At 37.5% G+C, this 12,703-nt stretch overlaps 1 pseudogene; it reads left to right on the forward strand.

Annotated features, from left to right (window-relative positions):
- The window catches only part of LOC127434677 (abl interactor 1-like), a 74,380-nt pseudogene that overhangs the window by 55,382 nt on the left and 6,295 nt on the right, over positions 1-12,703 (forward strand).

The following is a 12,703-nucleotide window of genomic DNA, read 5'->3' on the forward strand; positions in this document are numbered from 1 at the left end:
GAATGATGATCGAACAGTCGACTAGTTAGCTAGTGAGGGTGACTAGTAAGTTTATGTGGGAAATCTTTCCTGTGTTGCTGTATTTCCTATGGAAACAAAGTATTGAAGAGCATATTTTATGTTTTTTTTTGGTTTTGTTTTTTTGTCACCCATGATATGCTGCTTTTTATTATCTTCTATGCTATTAGGGGGGAGCTACATTCTCACCCCAGAGAACATTTTATTGGCTAAAAATTTAGCGAGTGTAAGGGCTGAAATAGGGCTGCATGGTTTGGACAAAGTCATATTGTGATTATTTTGAAAAATATTGCAATTTGAACTGCGATATTATTTTGACCAAAAAGTGAAATTTGATTACTCATAACATTTTCAATATTACAACAAATAATAATACAAATACTAATTTGTTAATTATGTACAGTAAGTGCCGTTTCAAGTTATATGCAGTAAGTCCTGTTTCCTATATTGTTAGATTAGCGTTATAACACAGGAAAAAAGAAGTCAATATTTATTTTTTTATTTTTTTCACAATTTTCTCTCCTTTTTCTCCCCAATTTGGAATGTCCAATTCCCAATGCGCTCTAAGTCCTCGTGGTGGCGTAGTGACTTGCCTCAATCTGGGTGGTGGAAGACGAATCTCAGTTGCCTCTGTGTCTGAGACAGTCAATCCGCGCATCTTATCACGTGGCTTATTGAGCGCATTACAGCGGAGATATAGCGCATGTGGAGGCTTCACGCTATTCTCCACGGCATCCACGCACAACTTGCCACACGTCCCAACGAGAGCGAACCACATTATGGCGACCATGAGGAGGTTACCCCATGTGACTCTACCCTCCCTAGCAACCGGGCCAATTTGATTGCTTAGGAGACCTGGCTGGAGTCACTCCGCATGCCCTGGATTCGAACTCGCGACTCCAGGGGTGGTAGTCAGTGTCTTTAATCATTGAGCTACCCAGGCCCCAGAAGTCAATACTTAAGATTTTCCTTATTTTGTCATTTCTATTTCTATCCTCTTTCCCTTTTGTCCTATTATCAAGATGGACCAAATGTTAGTCTTGCGATCGACGTAATGAGCACTCCTGGCTTGAAATACAATGCGTTCAGCGCACGTAAACAAACGAAACCAAACTCTGAGCGCATCTGTTACTCTGTGCAGGAGGTGGAATTGCGAAGCACAGAACCGCTCTGAAAACACCGTAATAATGCACTAACATAATACAGACAGAACATCACATTGCACATAAACTTTGAAGCGAGCAGCGCAAGCAGACTGTTTATTTATTTAATTAAATCGCAGCCATATTGCGATTTACTTGTGATTAACTGTGCAGCCCTAGGCCGAAACTTACTCTATGCAAGTAAGTAAACGCAGACACATCTTGCAACGCAAGCTTGATTTCACATGTCTGAAATATGTCAGAACGCAATTTATAACACTACGCAATGCAACAGAATTAAAGTCAATATATGTATAACAATTTACCTGAATAATGACACATCCAGTTTAATGGCTCAGACGTTTGAAGGTAACTCTAACACCCCTTGAGTACTGAGGTTGGTTACCACCATGGTAACACGAGGATGCATGTTAAGCATGTTCAACTGGACCGCGCATCGGCAATGTGGTGGCAAGCACTCGCATCTGCGTTCACGTACTTGCATAGAGTAGGTTTCGCCCTTAAGATGAGTCATCAATATTTGTGGTATGTTTTTTCCCGAAAAAAAAACAACAACAACATTTTTAATGTGTATTTTTGCATGCATACACGCATAGGCCAGAAACTTATTTTACGAAAGTATACAAACTTGGACATTATAATTTGCAAGCGTGCAACCACTTTAAACATCTAGCTAGAAACAGGTTGTTAGTTTAACTAACTTTTTAACTAACTAGCTCAGACAGATTCTCTTCAAACGGTTGTTTCCGCCATGACAGTAAAGTTTCAGTTCACCTAAAAGAGAAAGCTGACCGTCTACACTAGACCGTTTATACTAATGCCCACTATAGTACCCCTTGAGGCAATGCTGAAAATGCAGCATGTACTTGCATTATATTATGAATTGCATTCTAAGACATTTCAGCACAATGCAACGATGCATGAAATCACTCTTTGCGTAGCTAGAAGCGTTTGCATTCACCTACTTTTGTAGCAAATATTTTGGGCCTTAGTGTCCATGTATCGCAACGAAACGTGTCTGGTGACCATTAACCAGCCTAATTACACAGGGCTTCCTTACGGCTGATTGTTGATTTTGAAGATATGTAGTTTCGCACATCCCTGGTTGTTTTTAAATACAGTAGCTGTATTAAAGTTCAGACACTGGGGCAAAAAAGATTCAGAAATTGACTGTCCTGTGGGAATCTGCATACTGTATAATGAAAGCACTTGTATTTGCTCCCTGTTGCTCTGGTTTCTATCGAAATATGCCGTTTCATGTACTCACAGCAGAAACTGAAGATCAGAGATGCTCTCTAAAGCTGGGTCCATGTGGGAATGAAATACTGATGCAATGATGCTCATAGCTAAACAGCATTGAACAATCCATGAATTGATCTTTGGTGAATGTATGCTTAACCATGTATGGACAGTGTATAGCAGCATGCGTCTCAAAACCAAGTGTGTATCTAGGTCACTTTACCATATGAGCTTATGATATGCTATATTCAGAATGGAATACTAGGCTTACAGCACCTTCTAATGGTTTACTGCTGAACAGAATTAATTAAGCAACATTAAGCATTTCAAACAATAGTATGCTACATTGTCATGTGACCTTATTAGTATGGTGGTATATCCAAATGTAGCCACTGTCCTTAAAGTGCACCTATTATGGTTTTTAAACGTGCCTAATTTTGTTTTAAAGGTCTCATACAATAGATTTAAATGCATCCAAGGTCAAAAAACACTTTAATTTGTTCATAATTTAAATTGCAGCATTACCTTTTTTTTCCCCAGTGTCAAAAATGACTCGTTCAATGATTCGATCTAAAGGATTCATTCTAAACTCCTCCTTTCAGAGAGCCTACTCTGCTCTGATTGGTCAGATGACCCAGTCTGTTGTGATTGGTCTACCGCTTAGTGTAGTGTTTGAGGCCGGGTCAAAGCTGTTCGAGAGCAGCCAATGAAGACCAGAGGCGGGTTTTTTGTTACCAAATTACATAGGTTAGTACAGGAAGTAAGTCTGGAATTACTAACGATTTGTTTCAGGTGTTCAGAATCGGTTCTTTCTTTTGGGAGACAATAACTCCATTTGTCGTGCACTTTGATTTTTGAAACTTTGCAGATTTTTTACATTCACAAACAGCTATATAACACACTACATGAAAGGTAATATTTAAAAACCATAATAGGTGCTCTTTAAGAGTTGATGAATGAGTATGTCTATGTTTTGAATGGAATACTAGCGTACTTAAAATATATTGTAAACTGTCAGCTGTTTTCTTTTAAGTAGTGTGAGAAACTATAAGCATTATGCCAGGTGCTAGTTTGTAAAAGTGAATCTATAGAGCTCAACATTCTAGTTCCTACAGCTTAAGGACAGCACGGCGTCACTAAAATTTTATGACTAAAAAATAATTAATTGGTTAAGCCGTTTTTATATCTATTCTATGTTTTATGTATATTCTTATTATTTTGGTTGGATTTTATTCTCCTTTATCATTTTTTTTTAAATTATTATTAATAAACACTTTTAAAAGGCACTATATAAATAAAGCTTTAATTGTTTGCTTGACTAGTTCATCATCGTGAGTCGTGACCATCCCTTACACTGTATGCATACTGCAGAAATAGGATAAGTTGAGGTAGTATGCTGTTCTGAACATAACCTGACTTCCTCTCTCTCTGTAGTGGCAGTAGTGGGGGTAGCGGCAGTCGAGAGAACAGTGGCAGCAGCAGTATTGGCATTCCCATCGCTGTGCCAACTCCCTCCATTCCCAACTCAGTCCCAGGTGAGCTGCAGCCCACATATACAGCTGCTTGTTTGAAAATATAATTTTCTTAATCAGTATTTGTGTCTTGCTTTCCAGTAAAAAAATTAATCTAAACATAATTTAAAAAAATATACAAAACAAATAAAAAATACTTGAAGCTAAATTGCATAAGATAAGGCTTGTTTTCAGAGAATACGGCCGAGTTTGGAATGGCATACTACCGTTTAATTTGGCAGAAGTAGTAAGTGTAGTATGCCATTCTGAACTCAGCATACATCTTAAAGTTTATTTTTCTTAGCCCATTGTCATTTTTTTCTTGTTGTAAACAAATCAAGCAAAAAAAAAAAAAAAGGTTTATGCTTAAAGCCAGAAAAAAATAAATTCCAATGGGTAAGGAAAAATAAACTTGACACTTGCAGATTGATTATTTAATGCAGTCTTACTCACTGCAGTATTTGCTGGAGAAACACTAGAATGATAAATGGAACAGGATTAGATGTGCACTGTATGTCTACAGCCTTCATGGCCTCATTTTTCCAGCTAAAGGTTTGTTAAAGTAGGCCACTACACAGTAGAGGACATGAGAACAGGTAGGGAAGGGAAATGAAAACTTAGGTGGTCCACCTGGATAGAAGAGGAAAAAATTAAAGGAGTTTGAGGAGAAAAGAGGTCGCTGTCCTGTTCTCCTCTGAGCTATATGTTGGAGCTAAGAGGAACAGACCCCCACCCCCTACTTATTGTCGCCATAGCAACAAGCTGCATGAGCTCCACTGATTTCTCCTCGCTCTGTATGTTTGTGTCTTTTTAGAAGTGTTTCAGTTATTTAAATTATATTGTCAGGACTTTTGATTACAGTTTCTCTTTAGTTTTGCATAAGTGTTTTTGGACTTGTTTTAAACTTTTATAAAGTTTTGAATAAAAAATTGACTGTGTATGATTTTTTAGGTGTATTAAGAGTAAGTTGTTAGCTTAGCAATATGCTAGCGTAAAACTTTATTGGAATCAGTATAGAGAATTATCAAAGTTCAATCAATCTATTTGAAAATAAACAATTTTGCACAATATTTGTGTGTGCTTTGTAAGTTTTATGCTTATTAGAATCTTGTGTTGTTAGCTTAGCAACATGCTAACATCAAACTCTATTGTAATCAATACTTAAAAGTATCAAAGTTCAATAGAATTGAAATTGGAAAATTTTACCCAATATTTGTATGCACTTTGTATGTTTTATGCTTATTAGAGTAGTGTTGTTAACCTAGCAACATGCTAACATCATACTATTAGAATAAATGGTTAGTCGAGTCTGTAGTGAGCTTCATATGAGAAACATGATTTGTATGATGCATGGTGTTGCTGCCTAAGTAGAGCAGTTCAGATTATTCACTTATGAGGTTCTGTTTTAGTTAGGATGTTAACTTGGAAGGAAGCTGCCTTTGTAGACAGTAAACTGCAAGGCAACTGACTAGGTTTTGGAACAGTGCTTAGATTTATGTGTCTCTGTGATAGTGATATCAATGAATGAATCCCCTCAAAGTGCGTTCTATATATTTATTTATTTTATTTTTTTAATATGACGGATCTGACCCGCAGTCACACCCTTGTCATGGGCCACTCCCCCTGGAGCCCCTCCCCCTGCTCCTCCTCCTCCACCCCCTTCTCGGGCAGGGTCCACCAATGCCAGCTGCTGTTCTAGGTGAGCCCCTCCAACAATCCTGCATAGAGACCGCGCTGGACACAGCAGCATTCCTGTCCCACCGTCTGTAGTGTTTCAGAACAGGTCGCATGTAAAGGTGTTAACGATTCGGGATGGTGGAGGTGACCATTCATTTGTTTTTATTTTTTGGGTGGTGGTTTATTACTGCTTTCAGATCTAAATCAGTGCACTGTGAAAAAGTCTCTTAACTGCTTGAGAGCATTTACCATTACACTTTGCCACTCACATTTTCTTTACAGAAAATGTTACAGTCTAGTTTATTTCTTTAGTCCTCTTTGGCTATATCAGAGACTTCCTCACTACAAGTGATTTTGACAGATCTATTGTTTTACCTTCCGAAAGTTCATTTGGATCTATCCAATGTCTTGTTACCCATGTACACTGATGTGATATTTTTGTAATCAGCACCATATCCCATCATAATTCTGTCTTGCACTGACTCTATCATGGCACATGTGGAATTTGGTGTTTGCCTTTATTATCATGTGCTAAATGAGGTGTTTGTTTAGTGTTGATGTCTTATGTCAGTGGTGAAGGACAGTGTTGTGTTTGTCTGCTGTGTTTGTTGCTTTGCCCATCACTATCTGGACACCCATGTCTCTCGAGGTCTTCCCTGTTATCTGTCATTGTCAACAGGAAATGCCCCTATGGAGGAAATCCCATCTCCCCTTGTAATTTAAACTCAAACATGACTATGTTACAACTACAACACACAAAAGCAACTTATATTGGTATTATTTCCCATGCCTTTGCTGCATAACACCGTTTTGCATTTTCTTGCAGATCCTATTGCCTGAGTAATGTTAATGTTGCTTAATGCATTTCTGAACTCTTCAGTTCATGTGCTCTAGCTTATTTGAGCCTTTAAGAAACTTTAATTTTCAAGCAGATCTACACCGATCAGCCACAACATTAAAACCACCTGCCTAATATTATGTAGGTCCCCCTCATGCCACCAAAACAGAGCCAACCCACATCTCAGAATAGCATTCTGAGATGATATTCTTCTCATCACAATTGTACAGAGCGGTTATCTGAGTTACCGTAGACTTCGTCAGTTCAAACCACTCTGGTCATTCTCTGTTGACCTCTCTCATCAACAAGGCGTTTCCGTCCACAGAACTGCCGCTCACTGGATGTTTTTTTTTTTTTTTTTTTTTTTTTTTTTTCGGCACCATTCTAGTAAATTCTAGGGTTTTGTGTGAAAATCCCAGGAGATCAACATTTACAGAAATACTCAAACCAGCCCGTCTGGCACCAACAATCATCCATGCGATTATCTAATCAGCCAATCGTGTGGCAGCAGTGCAGTGCATAAAATCTTCACGCACAACAGTCTCTAGAATTTTCTCCGAATGGTGCCAAAAAACAAAACATCCAGTGAGTGGCAGTTCTGTGGATGGAAATGTCTTGTTGATGAGAGAGGTCAACAGAGAATGACCAAACTGGTTCATACTGACAAAGTCTACGGTAACTCAGATAACCACTCTGTACAATTGTGATGAGAAGAATATCATCTGAGAATGCTATTCTGAGATACGGGCTGGCGCTGTTTTGGCGTCACGAGGGGGACCTATACAATATTAGGCAGGTGGTTTTAATGTTGTGGCTGATCAGTGTATTTATGTACACACCCAGGTGACTTTTTAAGGAGTCTTTTTAAGTTGGTAGGACCAAATTTGAGAATTAGGAGGTACTATGGAGTCACAACAACAAGATCTGTTACCAATGGGTCCTTAAAGGAAAAGTTCACACAGAACTGAAAATTCTCTAGCCATTTATTCACCCTCATGTGGTTCCAAACGTTTTTTTTTTTTTTTTTTTAACCATAAAATAAAAAAGATTTGTTTTGCAGAATGTCCAAGTTGCTCTTTTCCAGGCACGTGCAGAGGGTGTGGCTCTAGGGGCTCGAGCCCCTGCACTTTTGCTAAGTTGCCCCTCTGACAGTGACACAGTGGTGTTGCCACGGGTGTTCCAGGGTGTGCAAATGCCACCCAAAATAAAAGCTTGCACACTATAATAATTTTTTTTTTTTTTTTTTTTTTTTAAACACTTAATAATAGTATATAGGAGTGTAAAAATGCATCAGTGTTATGCTGAAACTTTGATGCATCGATTATGTAATTATAATGACTCTTATAATACCCAGTGTGTTACAGAGTTTGTCTTCGATTACATGCGCATTCTTGCTGTGCTTTAATTTAAGAAAGTTTAGTTCGGATTTCTGCCTCAATGTTCATAATTTTGTAGTCTATAAATAAATAAATAAATAAATAAGTGAATTGTTCTTTTCTTCCCCACTTACAATATATTATGCATACCATGGAATATTTGTCAAATACACGTGGAAAAGTAGGCAATACTGTACTGCGCCTTTACTCGTTATCATTATTTGTCCTTAACATGTTACACGCCATTAAGTTTTTAATTCTGTGAGCCTGCTTGACTTAAAGATCAGACTTATCTGCCTGGATAAATGACTGATTTAATTTATATTTAAATGATTGGTTCAGTAAATGTTCCCGTGATGATATGCAAAGCTATTATGCATAATCAGCAGTCTACTTACCATCTGTGTTTGTTTGCATTATATTATCCTTTATTCATATTGGCTCAGTAATTAACATCATAACAGTATTCTTTTTTTATTATTTTTATTTTTTTAAATGAACCAAACCTCCCTGTACTCCATAAATATAAAGAATGTTCAGATAAGATTTTGAATCTTCTTGCAGTTGTGCATTCTTCTGTTCAACACAAAGCATTATGCATTTATATATTATCCACAATTAAGTTTTTGAACCAGTGAATGTAACCTTTTTTGTTTGTTGGTTTGTTTGTTTTGTAAATTTTCCTGTTTAGTGCATATGATCCCACCATTTATATTTTCATCTTTAGCATATTTTAGAAAATAATTATGAATACAAAATAATTTAATCAAATTTTATGACTAATTATTAAGCCTAACATTTTGATATAGTACATAAACAGGCCTACCCACTCCATTGATTAAAAAAAAAAAGAAGAACTCTCTCAAATTGCATGCGTGAATGAGATTTGAGAACTGCAGCAGAGGGGAAAAAAACAACTTTAATTTCTGTTTGTTTCACACATCAATCTTAAAATGGCTCCAGAAGACTTGGAATATAGCGCATAAGTCATATGGACTCATTTTATGGTACTTTTTGACAGTCACTGGTCATTGTACATTTTAGTTATAAAAAGATATGTGTGAACATTCTGCTAAATTTATTCTTGATTTTCCACAAACTCAAGGAAATTATTGGTTTGGAACAACATCAGTGTGTGTGAATAATGACAGAATTTTCCTTTTGGAGGAAGTATTCCTTAAAATAATATGATTTAAGTTTTTTTTTTTTTTTGTGTACTTCACTAATCAACCACAGGATGTTTTGCAGTATCATAAAGCCCATATGATTTATGACTTTTCATGGTCATTGGCAAAGTAAAATACTGGAAAATTCAAATGATACTGTATTTAACTTCATAGTGGAATTGAATGAATATAGTGTCATTGTTACTAATGTGAAATGGCTTTGCTGTTCTTTATCATCCTATGTTTTTTTTAATATCCTCCGGTCTCGTCTTTCCTCCTTTTAGCTGTTTCCTCAAATGAATCAGTTTGACAAACCATAAATTCTTGGGAAACTGGCTGATTCTTGTCCAGGATGTACGTAATTCACTGTCCACCTCTGGCTTTTCTCCTCTCTGTCTTTTATTCTATGGGTGCTCACAGCTGTGGCTCCAGGGCCGGGTCTCGGGCCCATCCCCATGTCGCAGTTTGGTACGATATCTCGGCAGATATCCAGACACAACTCCACCACCTCCTCCGTCTCCATGGTTTCTGCTACGGGTACATACCGCAGAGCGCCGTCCGTCTCATCCCAGTTCTCCCTGCTACAGACGCACGTTAACGGGGGAACAAACACAAGTAAGAGACGGAGAATGCTGCGCTTTAGTTGTCAGTAACTATACGCCAACAAACAAATGGAAAGGTGATTCTTCAATTACAGGAGCTTTCTGTCCGCTAGGTTGTTTTTCTAGAAAAATTCTTGAAATGAAATGATTGTTGAAATGTTCAATTTACAAGAATTTCTCTATTTTTGGGCTTATGCACTACTCAGACTTTTAACCTCCGGTCTATAATAAAAAATAAAGTGTTAACATCATTGAAATTCTACTAAGCACTTTTTCTTAAGAGCATAAAAAAAACATCACATTTCAGTTCATTTGGTATTTGTGTACAACAAAGAATTCCTGTCCCTAATACTGCTGTCATTACCATCATGCCATACATAAAAAAATACAAAAAATAAAAAAAATGTTTTTAGTTATTAATATAATAATAAAATAGTTAATAGTTAATAAAATAATATTTTGAAAAGTGACAGGACAGCAGCGTGACTGTTTGACTATCGGAAATGTGATTGTTAAAAGAACTTCAAATCATAAGAGTAGCTTTATTAGTTGTTATTACTAAACAGGTCAGTATTTAAGAATTTTAACTCTGAAACAAATTAGTTCTTTTTCTATTTTTATTAGTTCCAAGTTAATTGACTGCTGGCTAACTAAGCAAGTCCAAGGCGTATCCAACTTTTTCTCCAAACAATTAAAAAATCTCATCGCCATCATACACAATATAAAAAATCCACATAATCACTCATTATACCAAATTTCACTTGAAGGTTGATCAATGCCATGATCACATCTTTATAACAGGACATATACATGTTTACATGTATTAAATAGTTTGGAAGAAGTTTACATTTTAACGAAGTCATCAAAAGTGCCCCAATTGTCGATTCGCCCAAATGCGAACAACACTCACAAACTCGGCAAATGTTAACTTAAAAGTGAGTAGTTTCCTACTTCCCTGATAGCACGAGTACATCACCCAGACGTCTGTTTGATGTGTGTGTTTACATCTGAAAGACATCGTTTTTAGGTTGTTTGCTTATCTGCAATACGTCTATGAGACGTAAAACATTCAGCAGATGTCTTTGAGATGTTTATTATTTAGAATGTTTGTAAATCTGATCTTTTTAAGATGTTTAGCAGATGTTAATTAGATTATTATACTTTCCAGATGAAAAGATCTAAAACAGACATCTCAGAGATGTATGGGTGCTATCTGGGTATCTAGTTTAAATTCAGACATCACAAACCACAAAATTAAAAATCAGGTCTAGCAAGGTGAAAACCATCTCTGAGCATCATACCACCCAGTTATTTTAGGCATGTCATGTCTGCGGTAAAGGGAACAGCTTGTCTCATCTCACAGGTGTACGGCTGTGCACACTAATGTCATTATGACCAGAAAGCCTCAGATGTGTGATTAGTGAGCGCACAGAGCCAGTGGCCACCTGTTTGGTTTGTGAATGGAGATTTGCCATCTACACTTTTAAGCCGAGAGATGTTAAATCCCATTGTCAGATGTCCTTGAGCATTAGAGTGAATGACTGTCATATCTGCATCAAATGACATGAATGAGAGTGTATTAATGAAGCATACCTTCATAAAAAGATCCTTCATTTTACTGTCAAATTATCCTCACGATCATTCTAATGTTAGAAATATACTCTACATAAGTACGCTAACGAAGATGAGAATTCTTGGCCAACACATTGCGGATGCGCAGCCTGTTATTCACATTTAATGTGCTTGCTTGTTACTGTTGCAGTAATACATCAGTACTCAAGGGGGCGAGAGTTACCTTCGAATGTCTGCCGTTAAATCGAATGTGTTATTTAGGTAGTGAACGACAGTGTAAGTATTTTGTCAGTTTAACTAACTTTAACTAGCTTGCTCAGCGTGATTCTCTTAAAACGGTTGCTCCGTCGTGTACTGAAAGAGAAAATTGACCATAGAAAAATGTTTTATGCTAATGCCCACTATAGCACCCCCTACAACAAAGCTGAGAAGGTGTACTGGTGTTGCTTTATGAACTGGGTTTTGCATTTGGAATGCAGCCACATGTTAAACAGTTTGTATAGTAAGAGGTGTTTCCGTTCATGTGCTTGCGTAGAGTATTTCAGGCCTACTGATCTGATTTAAGCCACAGTTATCAAAAAGTCTATATATACTGTATATAGGTGATATATACACTGATCAGTCACAACATTAAAACCACCTGCCAAAACAGCACCAAACCGCATCTCGGAATAGCATTCAGAGATGATATTCTTCTCATCACAATTGTACAGAGCGGTTATCTGAGTTACCGTGGACTTTGTCAGTTCAAACCAGTCTGGCCATTCTCTGTTGACCTCTCTCATCAACAAGACGTTTCCGTCCACAGAACTGCCCCTCACTGGATGTGTTTTGTTTTTGGCACCATTCTAGTAAATTCTAGAGACTGTTGTGTGTGAAAATCCCAGGAGATCAGCAGTTACAGAAATACTCAAACCAGCCCATCTGGCACCAACAATCATCCATGCGATTATCTAATCAGCCAATCGTGTTGCAGCAGTGCAGTGTATAAAATCATGCAGATACGGGTCAGGAGCTTCAGTTAATGTTCACATCAACCATCAGAATGGGGAAAAAATGCGATCTCAGTGATTTGGACCATGGCATGATTGTTGGTGCCAGATGGGCTGGTTTGAGTATTTCTGTAACTGCTGATCTCCTGGGATTTTCACACACAACAGTCTCTATAATTTACACCGAATGGTGCCAAAAACAAAAAACATCCAGTGAGCGGCAATTCTGTGGATGGAAACACCTTGTTGATGTGATAGGTCAGCAGAGAATGGCCAGACTGGTTTGAACTGACAAAGTCTACGGTAACTCAGATAACCACTCTGTACAATTGTGGTGAGAAGAATATCATCTGAGAATGCTATTCTGAGATGCGGGTTGGCGCTGTTTTGGCGGCACAAGGGGACCTACACAATATTAGGCAGGTGGTTTTAATGTTGTGGCTGATCGATGTAAATTCGTTGCAGGGCCAGAAATAATTTCTTATGCTTAAATTCTAGCCTTTACCCTGTAACCATGGCATTTCTCTTCCTGAGACACTGATTTTTCCA

This window comes from Myxocyprinus asiaticus, chromosome 44, assembly GCF_019703515.2.
Source record: "Myxocyprinus asiaticus isolate MX2 ecotype Aquarium Trade chromosome 44, UBuf_Myxa_2, whole genome shotgun sequence".
Lineage (NCBI taxonomy): Eukaryota > Metazoa > Chordata > Actinopteri > Cypriniformes > Catostomidae > Myxocyprinus > Myxocyprinus asiaticus.